Source organism: Lethenteron reissneri, chromosome 35 (assembly GCF_015708825.2).
Source record: "Lethenteron reissneri isolate LAM-NWPU_2019-01 chromosome 35, ASM1570882v1, whole genome shotgun sequence".
In the NCBI taxonomy this organism is placed as follows: domain Eukaryota; kingdom Metazoa; phylum Chordata; class Hyperoartia; order Petromyzontiformes; family Petromyzontidae; genus Lethenteron; species Lethenteron reissneri.
In genome coordinates this window covers 6725621-6750534 of record NC_083813.1, presented here as the reverse complement: position 1 = coordinate 6750534, position 24914 = coordinate 6725621, and positions in this window count along the sequence as shown.

Here is a 24914-nt window from a genome sequence, read left to right as displayed (position 1 = left end):
CACATGTCTGTCCCCGCACATGAAAAAATATATAATAGTATGTTTGTATCATACCATCAGCCGCACGGCATTCTGGGAGTGCATGATTCAATTAGCATTACATTTCGATTTAAAGCTTTCGTGACTGCAGGGATTCATCTTCTTGGTCCTTTCGGTAAAGTCACGTAGTTTCGGCCACAACGCAAGCAGCCGTCCTCAGGTGAAGAACAGGTCTGTCGGAAAGACAGCGTCATTCAGAGGATGGCTGCTTGCGTTGTGGCCGAAACGTCGTGAGAATTGTATTTTATTATGTTATTATGTTTTATTTTTATTATTTTATTATTTCCCTGCTACGTGACTTTACCGAAAGAACCAAGAAGATCAAGTAGAATTGGCAATCAAACTTCTGACGTCTTTCAACGTTCAGTGTCTCATCAGCAGTGCTTGAACCACTGCAGGTGCTTTGTGTTATGCTCTTAGACAAGGATCCTCCCCATTCATTGTGGGTCCGAGTTCGACACGAAACGACGCAATAAGCGAGACAATAGAAGAATTCGCATCGTTGTGGAAAATGTAAGTAACAAAATAAATAATCAGATAATACACATCCTGTTCATAAAAACATATCCAGGTATATTTTACACATTTTGCATACTGTAGTCGTATATACAGTACATTATTATTTCTATTATTTTTATTACTTATTATTTATTTTTAAATCCTTTATATTAAGTTCGCTTGCTTGCGTGCTTGCGTGCTTGCTTACGACCGTGCAAATCTTTCGGTCGTTTTTTAACCCACTTCCCGTGATCCAATCGAGCTGACATTTTCCACACAGACTCGTTGTGCGTGACAATTAATTTTAGTGAAAACATTTTTCCAAAATTTTACACTGTTTAGGGAATTTTTTTAAATATTTAATTACCAATTGCTTAATGCTGGCAGACAATCATCTGACCCATAGGTGGCAGCCATCTCAAGCCAGAGGACGAGAGGACTCTAGCCGCCACGCATATAAAGGATTTATAGTGAAAAACTTTGTTTTTACGGGTTAATTTTTTACCTATGTGACTTTACCGAAAAAACCTAAGAGTATGAATCCTTGCAGTCACGAAAGCTTCAAGTCTAGAATTACAGTACACGTATCCTCTCACACACTCAATCAGATGATACTAGAGATATCAATTATTTGCACTTAATATCATATAACGCTCATTTCTAATACGTGTTGATAATGGTTTTAGAATAATTAAATGTACACTTATTAATTGAATGAGTGAGCAGTTTGTCGAGAAGTCTACAGTGGTTGTACTGTGTAAAGACTCGGCCCTGCAATAGGAATGTAGAATTTCCATCACTTTCTGATCAAACACGTAAAAAAAAAATTTGCTTCACCAAGTGAATCTTCATTAAAAAAAAATCTGTTTAAAAATAATAATAATAATAACTAAACCTGACTGCTGGTTAAAGCACATGTTATTTTTAATACTGCCAAATGAATTGATTGCAACAATGAGTAGATTAGGTAAAGAATGTACACAATTCCTCGTGTCAATTAGTAAAAAAAAAAAACTCCAATGCCACTGAGATAATATTGTGGCATTACTGAATTGCTGATAAGTAGAAGACATATATTATCCATAACAGCTTGAGACTGCTCGTGCTTAGGAACATTAATTTCGAACAAAAGCCACGTGCGACTGTTCAAGGCCACCCACGGCAGTGAGAGGAAGCTGCTGGGTCACAGCCACTCACTCCCAGGGGCTCGCAGCGGCACAGGGAAATCCTGTCGGGGTGATTCTGTATCCTGGGATTAGGCGACCAGCAGATTCGGTGGGCTCACACCACTTAAATTAAAAGGCCACTGCTCAAGGAAGCCAAGGAACGTAGGTGTTCTGCTTGACCCGGCTGAGCCGAAGAAAGGAGGCTTTACTCCAAAGGGCGTGCACCACTTTAGCACACGTGTGCATTACAGGGAGGCGCGGTGTGGCTCCCCCGGGCAACAAAAAGGGCATTGGAGAGGAGGGACCTTTCTGCTCGGCTGCTCACTTTTCCCTCAAGATACGTCTGGTGGCTTACAGACCAGCTGTCCGCACCTAAAGTGTTTGATGGAAATCGCGCAGACATGTCTAACCAAATAACGCATCAACACTTTCTGATGCCCGTGGTCAGTATTCTGGAATGAATGTAATGGGGTGGAACTGATCAAATTGCCTCTGGCAGGACTGCATACATTATCAGTTGGACTTTTTTTTCCACCTTGTCGAGATCGAGGGAGAACGGTGGGATTTAAAAAATACAGTTTTATTCTGGGGTAAGGGAATTTGAGTGCAGGTCATCAAGATGAAATAGATGAGCAGTATATATATATTTTTATAGATTAGACATGTCTTTAACATCAGTATTAATATAAATGTGCCTTTTGGACCTGAAAATATACTGACTTCCTGCAACAACTTATAATCCCTATTCTAAGGCATTTATTACACATTAATATTCGAATTAATATATCGAATTAATATACTTTACATTCCATATCGTGATATTATCATTATCTGCCAATCAAACACTGTAGATCTGTATATTATTTTGACGAAGTTGATTTATGCCTTAGAAAGTAACAGGTGGTTATTTGTTTTTTCAAGATTTGAATTCTGCTCTGATGGATTGCCTTAATGATACATTTTTTCCACAATGTTACACGAGGCAAATTGCATGCGTCGTGCACTTTTGTTGCGTGTGTCATGCAAAAAAATAACGTTGACCCGCTATTCAACTAAATACATTGCTGCATTAGCATTTCTAAGGAAACCTTATGCAGCTATTTGTGTTCTCTGCCTGATTGAAAACAGCTGTGGATTGTTTGTGTTCATTAGTGGCACCCCAAAGAGGCCCGATCATTAAAGGTGGACAGGCCTTAAGGAGGCGAAAGTTTTATTTAAAAAAATCACCCCAAAGGTAAAGTCCAGGAGCATACATTTAATATCTGTTCACGTTAATTCGATGTAACCAGCCAATATTGCTTGCTTCACGCATTGATGACTATTATCACTGCCACTAATGACATCAACATTAGCATTAATGACAACAACGATAATTATATTCTTAATTACATATGGTTACTCAACCGTTTTAGTTTCGGCTAAAAGAGTTAGTGTTTCATTCCACCCAAAACAAATCCCCAAAGACCTTTTTTATCAATGGGATAGATACTGATCTGATGCTTTGCATGAACGTAAACACCATTCATCATGATCTAGGCCTCCCCGCACAAAAGGACACTTTGTTTAATACCAGCAATCAGCCCAGAGGAGAAAATGTTTTTCGTCATTACATTTAACTTCAGGTCGCCATTGTCCATTCATTTGCATGTCCGGACCTCTTGTACGGAACAAATAAGTGCTCGATTTAGTCTTCCCGGATTATACATTATTGCAACACAGTGGCACGACATTTTGCAACGGCTCTGTAAGTGATAGTGGCTTCCAATCTTGCACTGATTCGCAAAAATGTGATTGTCCCATTGTCAGCTTTTAGGACCACAATTTAGCGCATTAATCAACTCAATTATCACTGTCCTGAGACTCCAACCGCCTCCTCCTCCGATATCTAACCATGCGACGTAGTAACATCCAGGCTCTCTCTTTTTGCATTGTCTTTTGAGAACACAAAACAATTGCAAAACATAATTGTTCCCGAGAAAATTAAATGATGGTCGCGGACGGCTAGTCTTTGTCATCCTCCTTAAAAAGTGCCGATAGTGCTCTCTCAAAAGGCAAATTATCAGGGCCCAGAAATGTGCCATTCATATGTTTGTTTTGTGTGTGTGTGGAACTGAGAACAACCCGTTGGAGCTTGTCTATTTTGAAAACGCGTCTGATGAGGGCAACACATACATTGGTGTTTTTTGTGCTGTCTGATGAGAGAAACATAAACATTGGTATGCTGTGTGATGAGGGCAACACATACATTGGTGTTTTTGTGCTGTTTTATGAAAGCAACAGAAACATTGGTCTTCTTGGTTCTTTCGGTAAAGTCACGTAGAAGGGAAGTAATAAAATAATAAAAATAAAACATAATAAAATAATTCTCACGACGTTTCGGCCACAACCAAGAAGATGAATCCCTGCAGTCACGAAAGCTTTCAATCGAAAAAAAAGAAACATTGGTGTGTGTGCTGTCTGAGGAGGGGCAACACATACATTGGTGTTTTTTGTGCTGTCTGATGAGAGAAACAGAAACATTGTGTGCTGTGTGATGAGGGCAACACATACATTGGTGTTTTTTCGTGCTGCCTGAGGAGGGCAACACATACATTGGTGTGTTTTGTGTGCTGTGGAATACACGCTGTGTGGCCTCAAAGGTGGATTCAGGACAAACGGATACGTGCGCTATTTTTTTTTCTGTCCAAGCGATATGCTGGGGTCTTTTTTTTTCTTTGGAGAAACCCCTAGGTTGAGATTTTGTTTTGTTCTGCTGTGTGCTATACACCTGACATTGTTTTTGTGGTTACACGTATTTCTGTTTTTTTTTTTTCCCAGCTTCCTTGGTCCCTCTGAGACAAACAGCCCATGAGGTATTATATACTGTGCGCATTGTATCACGCCGTGAAAATGAAATTCGCAGGTGTTGTGAAGTGAAAGAAACAGAGGCTGAAATGAAGCGGAGGTGGCAAGCGAGCAAATTAATTGTCGTGCGTTGTTTCAATGGATTTCTGGACGAAACAAGGAAAATTGTTGGGATAAAATTAAAGGAAAAATATTGTTGAAAAAAGAAAAATGCCTCTGACCAAATCACACGAAATGCTTTAGATTGCATTGCATCTCATTAAGCTGGCTTTGGTCGATCCTGATCAGTCCATTACTTTGAATAGTTGACCAACAGGGCATGTCAGGTGTTTTAGGCATGGGACTGCAAAGTGACCAGATAACACTAATTCACATTTTAATTCAAAAATATGCAGTCCTTTTTATTTCAGAAACATCGGAAAGGGTTAAGAGTATGCAGCATTACCTAAACCAAATCATACTCTTTTGCAATGAGGTAACATCTTATTGAAAGTACCATGTTGTTTTGTTACAACGCAGAATTATAATGCATATCAGGGAAAATGTTGACTGAGAATATACGGAATTATATTCCATAATTATGCACGTTGTTCCTATGTCTTCGGTGCACTGGCTGGGTAAATATTGGACCGGGTCATATTTTTTTTGTCCCGAGCCAGCCACAACGGGGCCAATATTTACCAAGTGAGACTCTCCTGCAAACTTATCCATATGCCCCATTGCTGCGACGAGGCTCTCTGACTGCCGGTTTGCGCCAATGCCAAATTGAATGGAAATTTACACTGCCTGGCCTTGTTTACCATGGCAGATTGTCCCCGGCCGTCGTGGTAGTATTTTTTTTCTCTCTCCTGTTGAACAGTTACCTTCTTTACTCAGCGCACAGGAAGGAGCAACACTCCATTGACAGTCGTCATCGTCGTCATGAATTCTCAGTGCCAGATCTCTCTACGTTGTTTGTCTCCACCTCTAGCCATCATGTAACAGCTGGAATCAGGACATTAATTTCTCACTCGATATTTTCCAGAACACTGCTAGGTCGGCTTGGACTTTGGATTATCGGCTATTAGGCATCATCTCCAAAGTATAACGTATAACCGATCCATGAGAATCATATATTATTTTGCCCTATATTCCTTTAACCCCACGAGGACAAAATAAGTAGCATGGGAACAAAATAAGGCGAGATAGATACGGCATGCCAAAATAGTTCTAACTACAGCGTCCCGCACTGTACCAGCTTCAATTCAGCAAATGGCTGTTTACAAATTTAGTCACAATTCCATATCCTTACCTTGTTTACCCTACGAAGAATGTACCCCTTTTCTTCTCTGTTTGCCACCTTTTTATCATTAGCATCTGTTTCCGATCAGTTGACATCTATTCTCGACAACATTTTCACTAAACATCACGATAGTTGTTTGCTTATAAAATGCTGACCATAAATGCCAGAGCAAATTTACGACGCGTAAAGGCAATTGCAGTAACAATGTTAACTTTAAGGAAATGTTGCTGCTGCACACTGCTTTTTCTAATCTGATATGCACTCCATGCAGGCTTCATCCTGTGACTGTTCAGTAAACAAATGCTTTTGCTTGTGTCAACAGAAGCAATAGATTTTTTTTATGGCTGATGATGCCAAGTTTGAGGACTTATTAGTATGCATGAAACATGCGGCATCTTGTGCTGGGAAATGTAACACAAAACAACTTAAAATGTGTGTACGTTTAGGTTGTGTTTCACATGGCGCATCAGAAAAAAAGCATGTATTTTTTTCTTATATTTTTTTTTCTTCTGTAAAACACTTCACATTTTTGCTTATCCGTCACTCTTGACTATGATATGTAGAAATTAGTTTTTTTTATACTGATAAAAGAAGAATATTCCATCTGTAATTGTGCCAGATTATATTAGACGTGTGACTACATTTGAATATAAATGCATTTTAATCGGTATCTTTACCATCCCAATGTAAACATCTCATTGCAAATCACATCAATAATGGAAGCATGTGGAAATCATGGGATCATATTTCAAATGTTGTCACAATGCTCATACGTTACATATGCCAATACCTAGTTGTTGTTAATGTATTGTCATTGCCCCGCTGATAAGAGGGCTCAATACATGGTGATGGAAGACACACCTTCCTCACGGCAGATGAGATCATTCATCTGGGCATCCCACAGGGGCCAGTTGGTCTCATTCGACGAAGCGCTCCGATGCTCCAACTGTGCCGTTCTAGAGAACCCATTCCAATGTCGTACCCAATGGAGTGAGCCAGAGAGATGAGGTGATCATTACAACATTTTATCTAATCGCCGACACCCACACACACACACAAGACACTCCTCAGTCGGACGTGTTGTTAACCTGTTCGCCCTGCAAAGCACCCAGAGTGGAACTGAGCTCGATTTGAAATTGGCACGACTAGTGGGCTTTACCTTAATTTGTATAGTGTCTTTACAACCTTATCCAATCAAGCTGAAGACTATGCCTCGGAAATTTCAAATTGAACAAAAAATTATAAATGCCAATAATTTACAGCCCATTCTTAATTCGCTGCTGGATGAGGGGTGATGGGGCTGCTTCACCCATGTTTCACCACCATACTCCACAACACCAACCAACCAGTCGAATAACCCGAATGACAATACATTGGCACACTGACCAGCATGGTGATGTATAGTGAAATAATTGCGAATACTTTACCACGCTGTGCACTGCCGGTTGGCGAAGAGAGGAAGCCTCAACACCATTTCAGATATTACGCTCCGCCGATATCAGCCATGGCTGGGAATGAAACTCAGGTCGCTAAGATACTACACGAGAAATTATCATCCATTCTGTATTTCCACATAAAACATGTTTCGTCTCTTGGCCATTTAGACTTTTCGACATTTTGACCAGAATAATTTGTTTAAACAAACTTAGCTGGTTTCAACCGTTGTGGTCTCATGTTGCTAAACTAATACTGCTGGTAAAGTCACGTAGGTAAAACATCAAAATTAATAAAAATAAATAAAATAAAACAAAAATCACGACGTTTCGGAGGCAACACAAGTCTCCGTGTCACAGCCGGATTAGCTAATCCGGCTGTGACGGTCCCACCTGATGACAGGAGACTTGTGTTGCCTCCGAAACGTCGTGATTTTTGTTTTATTTTATTTATTTTTATTAATTTTGATGTTTTACCTACGTGACTTTACCGAAAAAACCTAAAAATATGAATCCTTGCAGTCACGAAAGCTTCAAATCTAGAATTAATACTGCTGGTTTACCATTGTGCCCTGTCAGTACAAGACATAATTTCTATACATATATGTGGAAACTCATTCTACACTCGTGGAGCATTCTTGTGAATTAAATAATAAAATCGCTTCTATTCTTGCACTTACAGGTCGACTTATTAATTTCATTTACCCAGAATGCTCCATTACATTGCATAATAAGTTTCATAAAGGTAGCACGAGCTCTTGATCTCGCCACTGCTAGTAGAAGAGCCTCTATTGGCAGATACACTCGTAAGGCAGCTGCTCTAAAGGGTATGTGGCCTACTCTTCTACAATGGCCAGATAACTTGGAAGGTGTGAAGATTACTCACACTTTACCCCTGCCACAAGTGACCTGCCGGTCAATTCACTGTGGCGTACCCATTTGTAGGGCTGGGTGGTCAAAGGCAGTGAAGGGGGCATTTCGTAAGCTTGCATCATTGTTTCGAATGCGCCGTGGGGAGATCGAATACAATCCTTGACCTCTGGGTTTACAAATCTCACCATTGTGCCACGGTTATATCACTCACCAGGTTTTTATTTCACAAAACTCGTATCCAGTTGCCTCAATAAATATTGTGAATTTCATGCAAAACTCAATTATTGGCCTAATTGGCTGACAAACATTTTTAATATATGAGCTTCTCAGCTTTTCCAGCATTATAGTTATTTTTTTAACATCGATAAGTGCAGTGGGAGCCGTAAAAGGGAGAAACTGTCGAGAGAATCGCGTGCGTTTGGCAGGTCCCTGGTTGGTTGCCATCTCGCTGAAGGGCCAGACATCACAATGCTCACTGCCACCAGGATCCCCCAATTAAACTTTCGTAGCCTTCTCAGACGCATCTACCATTATATTATGAAGGTGCTTATTTTAAAGTTGTCAACCTCTGAGCGGTGAGGTGCCCCATCCTTTCATTCACTTCAAGGTGAAGACATTTTACATGTTGAATTTCCCTTTTTAAACTGCATGGCAGTTCATTTCACACCATGGGCACGACTGGTGCCCAACTTTTAAATGTCTTTTGGACAGTTTTTGTCAAAGTTTCTTTCCAGAAGTTTTAGGTAAAATGTCTAGTCTTCCACCTCTGGCATTTGTTCAGGAGTGCTTTTTTATATTAATTGGGCATGTGGTTCAAATGTCAGCGACCAGACATGACATGCACACACACACACACACTGCCAAACAACATTTCCTCCTCTCAGTAACTGAAGGGTTCACCTATTGTGGAATAAACTATTTTCAACTAAGGTTTTAAATTGACACTTTTAAATAACAGTAACTGTAACTATCCTTGTCTCGCGAATCTATTTAGAAATTTTCACATTTATTTTGTTTGGTGTTGCCATTGTTTTTCAATCCCAACTGTGCTATCGGCTTCACGTCATGAGACATTCGGGTTTCTTGCAGAGCAGTGGAACCCTTTGTGCTCGAGAAGAGCCCACTCAAGTGGATAGCACAGAGCTACCTCTGTGATCCCTTCAAGTTTCCTCTGGTCTACGCAGTAGAGGCTCGCACTTTCCCACCCACTCTGAATATATGAAAGTAATGTTAGTCGCATGACAATCAACGCTATATTTTAATTCTCACGGCCGGAATTTAGCCAGATCGAGCCCTGCACCAAATTCATTACAAGGGTTACTTTGTTTTGCAGCAGTTGGTGGCCAGGCTAAAAACATCAATCCACTACACTTGAGAATGCAGTTTAATCACAGGTGGCTAACTGCTTTGCGCTTTCGAAACCATTGCATCTCAGCGTCGCCGGCTCAGCACTCTGACCTCTGTGCCTGCCGGCTACCTCCACTTTACTTAGACCATAACAGGCCACTCGCAACCATCAAGAATCCGTCCTTTCTCGCCGCAGCTGGCAGGAGCGGTTGGACAGTGCGGTCGGTGTCTTTCTTCATTTCGGTACGGGCTGCGCGAGCCGTGCCGGCGCCTGTCCACTAATTGTTTTTGCTGTCCACTCCCATCTGGTGCCTGGAACGGGTGGTCATGCCAGCTGCACCGGGCACTGAGCCCAACCGTGTTGCTTTGTGCCGCAGAAGGCTTTAGGAGCTTTTGTGTTTTTGTGCCGAGCTGCGCTTCGAAATTTTGTTTTTATTGGATTTCGGCTGCAGAAAACATTGCGCTTGAAATGACGCACGTGTCATTGTTGTTGTTGTTGTTGTGTTTACTTATTTATTTTCTTATTGCCACTATAAATAAAGTCACATTCCTGTAGGGGACTTGACGATGATTTTTGAGCCAGCCAACGTTGTCCATTGTTGTTGTATAGAAAACTAAAATAAATGTTATTTTGACAACTTATTAAAAAAAGTACGGTTCATTTTTTATTACAATAAGTGGTGTACGTGTGTCAATAATAATATTAGCACAAAACAACAAGGTCGACACAACATTTTACTACATTTACACCTGATTTGAAGCTTTCGTGACTGCAGGAATTACTCTTTGGTTCTTTCGGTAAAGTCACGTAGAAAGAAAATATTAAAATTATTTACATTATTTCATTTATTTTCTTTCTACGTGACTTTACATTTACACCATTCCTTGCATTCACGGTAAATTTATTTTACACACGCAGGCAAAGCTTTCCCCATACAGACAGACAGGCAGACAGACATACAGATGGTTGGGGCAGGTTCTGTTAGTGAACACCAATTGAGTCCTGAACAGCACACGACGGTTTGATGTGGCGAGCAGCATCCCGAGCCTCCTTTGTCCCTTCATCCACCAGGACTGATATTTACACACCACACAAGGTTCCTATTGGAGGCTGCATTGATCCAGTTCAGATGTCACTTGCCATCGATGTTAACCTTCCCTAAACACGTAAGCAGGTTATGAGCAACCGTTATCAACCCAGCCATTTTGACGAGGTACTTTCCATTGTGTTCAAGAAGAGTGGCTGCCAGATGCTCTTTTAGCAGTCGTGTAAGATAATGTGTAAAGGGAAATAATAAAATAATAAAAATAAAAAACATAATAAAATAATTCTCACGACGTTTCGGCCACAACGCAAGCAGTTGAAGAACAGGTCTGTCGGGAAGACAGCGTCTGACAGACCTGTTCTTCACCTGAGGACGGCTGCTTGCGTTGTGGCCGAAACGTCGTGAGAATTGTATTTTATTATGTTTTATTTTTATTATTTTATTATTTCCCTTCTACGTGCCTTTACCGAAAGAACCAAGAAGATGAATCCCTGCGGTCACGAAAGCTTTCAATCGAAAAATGATGTGTAAAGATGCATTCTTTTGTTCCTGAACAGAGTGGCCTATGAGGAGCCGCACATCATCAGCTTTTACATAGCCATGCATTGTCTGTGCAGAGCTGGCCATGGGCAATTCGATTCTCTCGCAACATAACGGCGTGCGATGCCGACGCTGCTTTTTCTCACCGGAAATGATCCAATACAACACGACAGTCTGCTTCCTTTGGTCCCGATCATCAATCATCAATTCTGCACTTTAGTTATTTAAATAAAGCAGGCGAGAACCCCAATGAAACAATAAACATCGTGCGCAAGGGGCACCTGAGAAAAATGTTAAAGTGGGAAATGCAAACAAAGGAAAACAGGATGATAATTTGTACAACATAAACCAATTGCTGAAAACCTAAAATATGGGCAAATAAAAACAAGCATACACCCACTGCATGTTATTTGACTTACTTTTGAGAAACAGAAGGGGGTAACACGCTGATTAGAGAGAGAGAGAATATACGAACGATACAGACACATTAAGAAAAGTGGCAATGGACAGGGCACATCGCAAAAAAGGAATAATGACCGGTGGTCAAGATTAACATCGGAGTGACAACCGCAGGTAGGAATCCGCCTGAGGGGATAGCCACTGGTAGAGACGGAGCGATGACATCAGCTCGTGTTCAAGTGCCAGATGGATTGCGACTTTGCAGGACAATGAGAGATGGTGGTGGCTTGCGGTGGCGTTCATCTTGCAGTGGAATGATCATGGCTGCTGCTGCTGCTGATGATGATGATGACAACAATAACAGCTAAAGATTTATCTTCTTGGTTCTTTCAGTAAAGTCACGTAGAATGGAAATAATAAAATAATAAAAATAAAACATAATAAAATAATTCTCACGACGTTTCGGCCACAACGCAAGCAGCCGTCCTCAGGTGGAGAACATCGTGAGAATTATTTTATTATGTTTTATTATTATTTTATTATTTCCATTCTACGTGACTTTACCAAAAGAACCAAGAAGATGAATCTCTGCAGTCACGAAAGCTTTAAATCGAAAGTTAAAGATTTACTTTTATACAAGGGAATACAAAATAAAATGCCATATGCTGCGCAAGATGCAGACATTTCTGAAGTCAAGACCCGGATGTGCTTTGGATGGCAATACCTTTGGAATAGGTGGTTTTGTTACTGCTGACACCTACCCCCCGCAGAAGTAGCATCTGCGTGTTACTGACATCACATCTCGATGGAGATAATGGCAAATCCCTAAAACAATTTTAGAACTATTCCCTATTCCCTGCACCAATTTTAAATGATGTATTCATTCATCTCTATGTATGTGCTTGTACGTTGCAACGTTCCCTCGTTATTCGCGAGGGATACGCTCTGAGATGATCGTGAATAACACACGTCACGGATAATGAGATTGGCCTACGACCGCCTATCTTTTTAATGAATTACTTTAAATAAATACGTAAATAAGCTATTCAATATGTGAACGAATATATCATAATTACACATCTCTTGATCTCATCACATTCTCTCTCATCACTTTATCTCATCACTTGATCTCATCACATTATCTCTCATCACTTTATCTCATCACTTGATCTCATCACATTCTCTTTCATCACTTTATCTCATCACTTGATCTCATCACATTATCTCTCATCACTTTATCTCATCACTTGATCTCATCACATTCTTTCTCACCACTTTATCCTCGTCACTTTATTTCTCTCACTCTCTCGATGGAATTGTGTAGAGTTCCAGATGCGATTCGCGGATAGCCAAAATCGCGGATAGCAAATTCGAGAATAATGAGGGACTACTGCATGCATGTCTTTGTTTGCCTTTACGTAGCGTTGAGTAGCGTCTACAAGATGGGATGATGGCTGATGATGGAGTGGCAACCAGAGGAGGGAACGCGCCCAATAGCTCAACCATCATGGAGATGAATCAATGAAATCAGTTAATGTGCAGGAGAGACGTGGAATGTGGTATTACAGGATTGTGAGGGATGGTAATGGCCTTGAGAGGCCTTCATCTAGCAGTGGATATACAACGGCTGATGGTGAGCATATTAACACATTCCTGCGGAGGGAGCTGGTAGGAACGTTGGGTTGCTCGGTCAATGGCCAGGGTCAACGGCGGCGTCGTGTATTTCGCAAATATGGCCGACTGTGACGGTGGGCACAAGCCGGCGTGAGTAGGTTAAATGTTGAGTTTTATAAGGGCACCACGGGGTGACCAGTCCCTCCCCTCCCCACCCTGCCCACCCAGCCCCTCCCCACCCTCCCCACCCAGCCCCTCCCCACCCAGCCCCACCCTTCCCACCCAGGCCCTCCCCACCCTCCCCTCCCCACCCAGCCCCTCCCTCCCCACCCAGCCCCTCCTTGCACGACGGACACAATAATCCCCTGTGGACTGGTGTAAGCAGGAGGTTCCTACCAGTAACATATTGAATAGCATGGTTGGCTAGCCACGGTGTGAAATAAGTTCGACACACATGCAAAGTGTGAATACAAACAGGGTAGCACAGATATAGTTGGATGCACGTCTCACACTTTGAAGGTATTCAAATCCTAGTCGAAGGTTCACTCAGGCCTTCACCTTTTCTAAGCACACAAAATGAGTACCACTCTGTGTAAAGACACCAGCGGCTAGCCGATGAATTTAATCTTGCTCACCGTACGAGTGTGAAATTCCCATTGCCAGCTCAAAGGTGTAGTAAGATGAAGAGCGCCTGCCCAGAGTTGAGTGGGAATCCATGTTGTGTTCCTTGGTGGCAGTGGGAATATTTAATCCGCAGTGTTTCGTCTTGTATTTTTTTGCGTAGTTTTTTAATGTTTTCATATTTTATTTGGTATCTAAGCTAAAAATGCATCCTTTATAAAACCATTAACAACAGCAATTGTGTTATGAACGTTTTATAGTATCAGTGATAATGTAATTTTCAGTTTAAAATTTGCATATTACGATTTGCATTTGTATTAATATGTTATTTTCACAGTCTCTACTCATTCTGTACCCTGCGCCCATTGTTGTCTCTGCTGGCTCTCACCAGCTTTAAATACATTTCACACAGAGGTTGAATTCCCTGTCTTGGATGAAGCGTGCAGCCGCTGTCAAACGCCTAAGGGCCGCTGATTCAAGAACCCCGGCGCACATCAGGCCCACTATTTCTTTCATCCAATGGAATAAATTCAATTGGCTGCGAAGCCATCGGCGCAAATGACTCCATATTTGTAATGTCGATGCCACCATTTACGCGGCCGCCCGGAGATTCCATCGACAGGTTTATTACAGCATTAGTGTTCACAGCCACACGTGGGCACAATTTCTCGTGCGCTTCGGGCCGTTTATGAATTCAGCACGCAAGCATATTGCAGCTGCGGAAATAAACGCGTTAAAAGACGTGGGACGGTTGTTTTTTTGTTCTTCTTTCGTTCAGCGAGCAAGGAACTCTGACCAACGCGTCAGCACCTATGCCGCGTGCCCAAGGTGTTTCTAAGCGCCGGGCGAGCCCTTCGGCTTTGGTCGGAGATGCTCACATCTGCTAAAGCATCTGTTTCACTGGAGCGCCGAGGCAAGACACACATCCAGTGCTGGGGGGTGCAACTCTCCCAGCCCGCCACGATTAATTCCCCATACCCCCCCCCCACCACCACGCGTTCCATGCAGCAGCAGCAGAAGCGTGTTTCTGCATCACTCTACATTGTATCGTCGCACACGCTGAACTGCCAGCTCATGCAAGGTGACAGTTCAGCCCCCACATGTCACCTCCATGCTGCCTTCATTACCGCCGTGGCAAATTCAATACCAAAACAAAGATTGGAAAGACAATCTTGTTATGTTATTTTTGTTTTTGCATGTGAAATCACGCTCGTACAATTGCGCGCAATTTATTTGTTGACGGAAACTTGGTCTAGTGGTTCGCGTTTAATGGCCTCGCATTTTTAGGATACAAATTGCTCAGATAGTACATTTAGTTTTATCGCTGCAAAGTAGACTCATCAAACACAACAAACAAGCAAATGCTCCAAAATCAGTGTCAAACATTGCATGTGCTCTATAGGCTAAGCGTCCTTGTGTTTGCAACGCTTGGATGCGACATACCACTTAAGAACCGACACACGACTCCAACAATGTCACAAATGACAGATTGATAATGCTGACAGAGCGTGTTTGCCCGCTTCCTTCTTTCTAATTACAGATGAGCATTGCGGCTTTTTGGTGAACGTCGGCTTAACGGGTTAATCCGCACGGCTGTCTTGGCACGTACGCCGCGATGACAGAGACGTATAACGCGGGCAATGGCATCACGGCCACAGTCCCTACAGCTGTCGCCACCCACCTTGCACACATCTCCAGTTGACTGAAAACCAATTTTGGCATTATCTCGTTAGGGCTCGGGCTAATTGGAAAAAAACCATGCATCATTCAATTTCACCGGCGTTTGTAAGGGTGTGCATTTAAAAGGTGAGTCGCGTGTTACGGGCCCTACTAATATCCAATATCAAGAGACAAAATGGCATTATTTTTCACATACATTGAGACATCTGAAAGAGAAAAAAAAATCCGTATGTAATAAACATATTGCATCGTTCAGTGAAGTAAAACAATTGGGAAATTTTCACACAATGTTACTCCAGGTGCAGTATGCCAGTAAAATCAGTCTTCACTTTCGGGTTTTGACCCAATATTAAACGAACAGCATATGCAATGGATAACTGTACTCACTGACGTTCCAATACAACTCTCTAAGTCGGTTTGATTGTTGTTTTTCAGGCACCGAGTGAACTAGTGAATCCCGTGTAACGCCAAGCAGCATATACATCAGCAACCCAAATGCAGCGGTAATGTCCTGTGCAACTACTTTGACAAAACAGTTAGTCATTTGCTGTCGTGACACATTTCATTTTATTTCTGCCACCCGTAACAAATGAGGCAGCTGAGCAGCTGTAATCATCTGTCGCTGTTGCTGTCATTTCTCACGCACGTGGTCCTTTCCTCCTCATAGCTGCTATGCCTGCCGACATGTTATTCTACGTGAGTGGCACATTCCAACCAAATACAATGAAGGGCTGAGGACTTGCAACTTACATGATGAATTGAGGTCGATAAAACATCACCGCGATAGTTGTTTTGTTTTCTTCACTTGGAATTATAAGGGCATCGGGGGGGGAAATAAAATAATGTCGTCGGCAGTAATTATTATCAAAGGGCGAGACTTTTTTTTGATAATATAGTTTGGAAGGGACGAATCCAAACGCATTAGGATTCAACAACTTTTAAAACCTTCTTGGTTCTTTCGGTAAAGTCACGTAGAAGGGAAGTAATAAAATAATAAAATAAAACATAATAAAATAATTCTCACGACGCTTCTTCACCTGAGGACGGCTGCTTGCGTTGTGGCCGAAACGTCGTGAGAATTATTTTATTATGTTTTATTTTTATTATTTTATTACTTGCCTTCTACGTGACTTTACCGAAAGAACCAAGAAGATGAATCCCTGCAGTCACGAAAGCTTTAAATCGAAATTTAACTTTTAAAACATTGTAATAATCATCAACACGAAAAATATTCACATTATTCATCACCTCTTTCCTGTCATCTTCGCCATTTAAATCACAAAACGATTTGTTCAGTGAACCCACATAAGTAAAGAAAAAGTTTTGGAATTAGAAGCACTGGTGCATATTTTTAAGTCATCACTTTTGAAATGTGTTACAGTTAAATGAAGCATGAAATTCTTCTATTAAATGTAATTTCCATAATATTTTTTATGTACTCTATAAACATCACATATGGTATAACTACGCGATACATTATACAATGTTTGTTCAAACAATAAAAAAGTAAAAATAGATGTCTCATAAATGTCTCTCACAGCTAGAATTTCATCGAGAATTTCTAAACCATACCCTATGAAAACATTTTTACGAAAAATATAATGTTATTTTGGACAAAACCACTGCATCAGGCCTCAAGCCTCATGCATGTCGCTGTTTGCCTATCACCACCTTTGTTGTGCAATGCCGGCTGAAGGCTTAAGCCCCGGCAGCTGAAGGACATTCGGAATGACACATTAATGAGCCGAGCTCAATGGATGAGAAGAGATGTGAGATTCGGAACGACAGTCTTTGACAAGCCAGAGAAGGAGGAGGAAGTGGCAGAGAATTGTGTGTTTGTGTCCATAATGCCCTGGACCCAGGACTGACAACACCTGGATCGACCTTTTGCACCCTTGAAAATGCAGCGTCCGTGATCTTCTATGACAGTCCCCGAGCCAAGGAACCTCCGTGGTAAATTAGAACTTGCTTCAATTTTCTGTGCCTGACAGATGACAAAATGGTAGTGTTTCTGTTTCGGCTTTGTTTGGGTGTCAAGAAAAAAAATACATCAAGGAAGTCAACAGTACTAATACCCAACAGAATGTTGACGCTATACCCCAGCACAATATAAATATCCAAACAAATTGGCACTTAAATCAAATGTTTTAGGTCTGAAAGAGTATAATGCAACTGTATATCTATACATCAGGCATCCAATTATACGTGATCCAGTAATCTGTGAATTACAGTATTCACTCGTTATATCTTTTAAATGAATGACCTTAAATAAATACATAAGCTATTAAATACATGGACATTATCATAACGCGCATCTTTATCTCATAAGCTTATCTCTCATCACTATATCTCATCATATTCTTGGTTCTTTCTGTAACGTTATTATTTCCCTTCTACGTGACTTTACCGAAAGGACCAAGAATATTAATCCCTGCAGTCACGAAAGCTTTAAATCGAAATTTACATCTCATCACTTTATATATCATCACTTTTTTTCTCTCTCTCTCTCTCGATGCGGTAGTCGTGGAGAGTTCCAGATGCGATTGGCCAATAGCCGAAATCGCGGCTAGCAAGTTCGTGAATAACGAGGGAATACTTTACCGGCAGTTTGGCGGTTTGCGACTGCTCCCGTAATCCGAGGCACACCGCGTTGGTTTGAAAACGGTTTGCAGACCGCTAATCGCTTCACCGTAGAGGTGACCAGTGCGAAAGCGACGCTGTAGGAGCGGAGCTGCAGGGAATTGTGAAAGTAAGATTATTATTTGCATTTTTCTGTTCGTTTTTCATCCGTACAGACTACCTGTACTGATGTGGACTGTTGAGTGACACAGGATACAGTAATTTTACTGGAGCAGTTACACCTGATGACGGAGACTTGTGTTGCTTCCGAAACGTCGTGATTTAATGTAGTTATTTTCATTTATTATTATTTTATTATTATTAATTTTTTTTTATACCTAAGTGACTTTACCGAAAAAACCTAAGAGTATGAATCCTTGCATTCACGAAAGCTTCAAATCTAGAATTGACATAGTATATTTGTATAATTGTGTTTTATCTATACTTGGTATCCAATTATGTCACAAAAATATATGTATCTTACAACATAGCACCATTTTGGCCTCGGGAAAAAATCGTAACCTTGTAATCCAGGATTTTATAGCAGATTAATTTAGCCGATAGTTACGTGTGGATTCATGGAATCACATGGCTAATTCCTCCCATCATCCAGGGCATATATCATGTCGGCAGAAACATTACATCGGGGATTATAAGTCTAACCTCTACGGTGTGCCACGAATTACAAGAATCCTGCAATATACTGCATGTCCCCCCGTATCAGCACAGATTATTGGATTTCTGCTGTACATACTTGTTTTGTATTTTGAAAATGCACAGACACGAAAGTGTTAAGTTTCTTCTCGGTTTCATAGCCCGAGGCGAAGATCGTGGCTTGTCGCCACAAACATGATAAGACTTTTCTCTGGATATATTTATGCCTCCATCTCTCTCCACTGGCAAAAATCAATAGGATTGTTTTTTCATTATTCTTTTTTTTTTCCTTAAAACATAAATGTATCTTTCCTTCCCCGGTATGCTTCTAAAAATCCGTGTGACATTTCTTCCCTTTATAATTGCTACCGTATAAAAGTTCAAGAAAGGAAACACACCACGCGCAACACAATTGGAGTCCTTGTCCTCGCTAACGTAAACGGCAGTGTGTCATTAGCTCTCAGAAGGCTAGCCGTTAATTATAATGTAAAGCACTCCTCTGACTTCAAGCTTCAACAAAAATGAAATGCGTCAAGCGCATCCGTTTGTTGGTCAACTCGAAGAGCAGGAGTGCAACAACAGGGACGCGTGCTTGAGTTCAGGACGACTTGAATTGTCTCCTGGTGAAAGCATGGAAAACTTCCATTCAAAGGACATTCAGTTCAGGAGATTGAGTGAAAGGCATTTGATGCTATTGCAGTGCCATATTTTTCGTCAATCATATTTGCAGAAGCACACCTACAGGTTTCAAGTTAATTGCAACAGCTCATGCATAATATAAAAGTGATTGGCAATCGAATTGGCATGTTGAAAGCACGTATGCTCATGCACATTACTCGTGCTCATTATTATGAAGCGATGCAATATTATCGGAATAGTGCATTAGGATGTGGCTTTAAAATAAACCTAATATTTTTTTCGAGCATCTTTTCAAAACATTTGTTGGCCCTACATTTATAACAGTTCATTAAACGTTTGCTTTGTACGTAATAAGAATAATAATTATCAATCATATAGAGCCCCTTTTCAATGCACCGTTGGATGAAGGTCTCCCCCGCACTTTTCCGTCATAGGGAATGCTTGACCATACCTCACCACGTGAGTCATTGTAAGTTGGTAAGGGGGTGGGGCTTTGGTGGCACAGGTGTGTGTGTGTCATCATACACGTATTCCAATGGATACACTTAAATGCTCATTTCATGACTCTAGCTCACTCAGAAAGCTTAAGTATATGATGAAAAATGTCTAAAAGCTGTCTTAGCAGTGTGATAAACATGAAAGACCAACAAAGAGACAATGCCCAATATAAATGGGTTACACACATGACTGAGAGGTTGATTAATCAGGAGTTGATCATACATATGAGGAGGATGGACAGGAAAGGTGACTGGGGGATTCTTACGGTTGAAAGCAATAACTTTGATTGTTGGGGAGAAATCCTGCAAGAGGGGCTCTGGCAAGCTGTGTGACAGAGATCGAGGGTGAGCTTGTGAGAAGAATTGGCAGTTGTGAAGACGTGCTGCAGAGAGGAGTGAGAGAGCTGGGGAGAGAGAGTGTGCGGGAGAGGTGATGGTTGCAACGGCGGCGCTGCAGCGCGGTGTTAGAACACTGGGGAGAGAGCGGGTGGTGAGATGGCAGATGTGAAGACGTGCTGTAGCGTGGGGTGAGAGAACCAGGAGAGATGGGGTTTGAGATATTATTTTATTATACCAGGTAAGGCCCACTGAGCTACATAGCTCTTTTTCAGAAGCGACCTGGCCACAAATGATTGCTCAACGAAGTGGGCTTATCAAGTGGAAATTTACAGCAGCCAAATTCTGTAAGCGCACGTTCTAAATGTGGAGTAAAAAAACCCGAGGACGTGGAGAAAAGTCCATGCGACACTAGGGAGAACATGCAAACTTAAAATATACAGGTGTCATGGTTGGGATTGAACACACGACCTTTTGAATACCAGGCGAGGCAATTCTCATCTCGCCACCATGACCTGGATAGAGGCTACGATGTTAGTGAAGGCAAGTTTTCGAATGTCACAAAATTGTACATCATTGTTCATATAATGTCACTGGAAGTATCTTCATTGCTGGGTCTATTGTTTTTTGGGGTTGGTCCCGCTTCGGCACAACATGCTAAAGTGCCAAGAATCCATTTAGATATCACTCACCGCTATGCTAGCTGTGGACGTGAATCTAGCGCAGGTCGCTGGGTTGAATAGTGCAGTGTGCTCACCATTCTATGACACATACACCATGTTCGAATTTAATGTCAATAACTCTAATTAAACACAATATTGCAGCACTTGAAGATAAAGATCTTCCCGTGAACTTAGAGATGTGCACAGGCAGATATGTCCAATTTACAAGGAGCTGACCTGAAGCAGAAATACCACAATGCAAGGGAATTATAATGGCCTGATTGTGGCTTTTGAGACTAACACCCCCTTTGCCTGCTTCAGTGCCTTAAGCGAGTTAAATTCTGCTGAAACTCTGAAGCACAACATTGCCAAACGACCACAGGGGTCTTCAGAGACCTTTACGGTGAATTTAAAACACAAACATGATTCTGGCAGTGCATGGGCCTCTTGATAAGGCCACCCTTTAAATTAGTGTGTAGAGTAATCAGCTTAATAAACAAGCTAATTCATCACACTAGGTCATATTTCTGTTGCAGTGGGTGGATTTTTTTGCTGCTAATTTCATTAGATGGTCATTATTTGCAATCAGTTACACATTAACATAATTAGATATCGTTTTCCAAAGCATTTAAACGTATAATTGAGAACTGCACGAATGTGGTTTGTTGTGTGGACATGGTTGAAGGTACAGGTTGCTATTCTCACCGAGCCGGTTTATTGGCAGCACAGAGTCAAGTCTGTGATTTGGTGGGGGGAAAAAAAAAAATACGGACAGAAGGTGACTGGGTATGCTCCGGGAAAACATGTTTGGCTCTGAGTCATAGATTTACTGCTTCAAAACCAAATCCCGCTGGGTAGGGAATCGCAAAGCTCTCTGTGTGTCTGAGGTGGTGTTAAGCTTTACTCTCCTGTCCGCCCGTGGTTATTAAGGATCCCAGGAGACCTCTCGCGTGTGCAAGCCACCGTGCGCTTATTATGTCACAGCCAAATTAACTACCTGCTGCAAGTATTATTTGTAGGGTTTTTTTTTTTTGGAAAGTGTAGATTTTTCAAATTAATGGGGTCTCTCATGTGTTCGAACTGTCCATCACCAATTGAGAATGTTGAAGGTAAAGTTGACGTCTGTGTGTGGTGTATATATATTCGGGATAACTTTTTGATTTACATCTTTGCCGATATCGAATATTTCCGATTTTTAGGCCAAATTTCGGGACTTATGTTGTTTTATTAGTAAAACAACAACTTAAATACAAACCTATATTCTTGGTTCTTTCGGTAAAGTCACGTCGTAGGGAAAAAATAAAATAATAAAAATAAACAATTACATTCGCACGACGTTTCGATTGCAACCCAAGCAATCATCATCAGGTGTGAAAATCACACATATTTTCTTGCTGTGGTTTTCACACCTGATGATGATTGCTTGTGTTGCAATCGAAACGTCGTGAGAATTTAATTGTTTTATTTTTATTATTTTACTATTTCCTTTCTACGTGACTTTACCAAAAGAACCAAGAATATGAATCCCTGCAGTCACGAAAGCTTTAAATCGAAAATTAAATAAAACCTGCTTTTATACTTTGATAATGTAAGCAAAAGCAAGGTCATTTAATGTCCAAATTACAGCACTTCAACATGCAAAATTGTGAAAATGATGTAATTGAAGTGACATTACTTCCTGTGATGTCATTACCAGATCAATCCGATTTTTTTTTTACATTTCAGGATCTAATTGTGATTTTCGGAATGTTGGGATTAGTCAAACAATTGAGAACACATCCATAATATGTGAAAATATTTGAATATTTAAACCTATTGACCATTTAAAGAGCAAGATATGTAAATAAATCCATCACTGAGGTTGCCCTGAGAATGTCCTGTGAAAATCCTCTTGTATTTAATGCTGCAGAAAACCCAATTGTGTTACTGTATAGTAAATATGTCTGAAGCTTTTATAAGAACACAGATATTAATGAGGACACAGATATCTACAAAAACATAAAACACATTTAGCAGATCAATGTTCAATTAATCACACTAAAACGGTGAAAATAAAAATTGCATAGATTTTTTTTGCAGATACACAACGTATATTTATGTTCGGGCGAAAAAATATATGTACACATGGCAATAAAAAATACAATCCATATTTATTTTACCGCACACGAGAAGGTGGGGAATTTTTATATCTACACGCTCGTATCTCTTTAGATAATATTATTTGGGTCTTTCGGTGAAGCCACAAAGATAGATCAAATAACACAAAAATTATAAAAAATATTTATACCTTTTGATAATCTTTCTTCCGTAACAAGGCGGGTAATATTCTTGGGTTTTTTCGGTAAAGTCACGTAGGTAAAAAAATAAAATTAAAATTAATAAAAGTAAAATAAAATAAAAAATAAAATAAAAATCACGACGTTTCGGAGGCAACACAAGCTTCCGTTTTCAGGTGGAACCGTCACAGCACGCTTGCTGTATCAAGTAAAAAAAAAAGGCAGGTAATGCGTGATGGCATAGTGTGGATAAAGAAGAAGAAACAGCAATAATCCAGAGCCCGCAAAACCATTTCGGATTTGGAGGACAAGACCAAACATTTACATAGCGTGAGATTTGATATAAAGGCCGTTCGCAGTGGCCTCTAATCTGCTACACCGTCTCCCTCATGGCACGGTGTGCGGAGAGGGCCTCTCATTTACCGGGATGTAGTTAAAAACGGTGCAGCCACAAGAACAAATGAATCCGTAATGGACAGGCGACAATGGACACAAAAAGGCACAGTTAATGGATACCTGGCCAGAATCCTAAATTTAGTAGCTGGGGGCAAAGCTGCTGGTTGGACCAGAGGGACCCATGCCCTGCTAAATATTTTATCGGCGGGGGGGGGGGCACAGAATAGCTTGAGCCACCTGTCCTGGCATTTTCACAAAGTAAAAAAAGATCTTCCTTTTGGGATATATAGCCACCTTGTTATCAGGATTCATGCATATATTCAAGTACCTTGTTCACGTAAAAAATGTATGCCTTCCATTGGGCTCTTTAATGCTTTGTATTAACATTGCGCAAACATGACTGGTATTTCATTACAAATCATCAGTTTTTACTGGCAGAGCATAGCCGGGATTTTTAGAAGTGGTGGAGAGAAGGAGAATTGATCCAGGTATATACACAGAGTAAAGAATGCACTTGAAAGTACTTCGCATTAAATCCATTCATACAGGCCTGTGTGTGTGTGTGTCTGTATTTAAATGCAATTAAATAATAATGATGGTAATTATTTATCTTTCTGAATAGAATAAAAATTACAAGTATTTCAGATGGCTGGCCTTGTTTAGTAAACGTAGAGCTCTCTAGCTCTGGGGTATGTATGTGTGATGGTGATATTTTGCATGGGGATTGTGATGACATTTCCCAGCGGGGTAAGTAGTGTGGTAGCCGTGCAGTGTTTCCGTATCACAAACATCAAAATTTTAGCTCTAGCCCAGAGTTTTTCCATCACTTTCAATTATACACTTTGCTAGATTGAGGCTTATCTGGTGGCAGATTCTGGGATAAATCAAATAGTGGTAAATTAGTCACTGATAAAATAACCATTATATAATGCCCTTCATAATGGCATCACTTGTGTTAAGTGTATTCTGGAAAATAAAAGTATTTGGCAGGCAGCGTTTGCTTGTGTGTCAGTACAGTCATGCATTGACAACAGTAAGAATGCATTGATTTTATGTTTTCATTATTATTAAATATTATATAAGGCAGCCAGTTGTGGCAATTGTTGTATTCCAAAGCCCCTGACTATCAGGTCAAATCAGAAACCAATACTCACTCGCCCACAAGGAATAAAAATGCACCTCCACTAAAACTCTAACCACAACCTATATCACGAGTCAAGCTGCAGCAGATAGGTTACCACATTGCCTGACTATTATTACTGCCAAGAAAACTCTAGACCCCATTTATATCAGTGTGATTTATGGAAGACCTTTGAGATGCCCTTTGCCTAGCGCGGTCAGCAAAGACAATTGAAGCGAGGCTTTAAAACAATGTATTCATTTACCTCCATTCACCACAATACGCAAAGGTCTTTTGTTGTTGTTGTTGTAAAGACATGAAGTGGATCGCTCT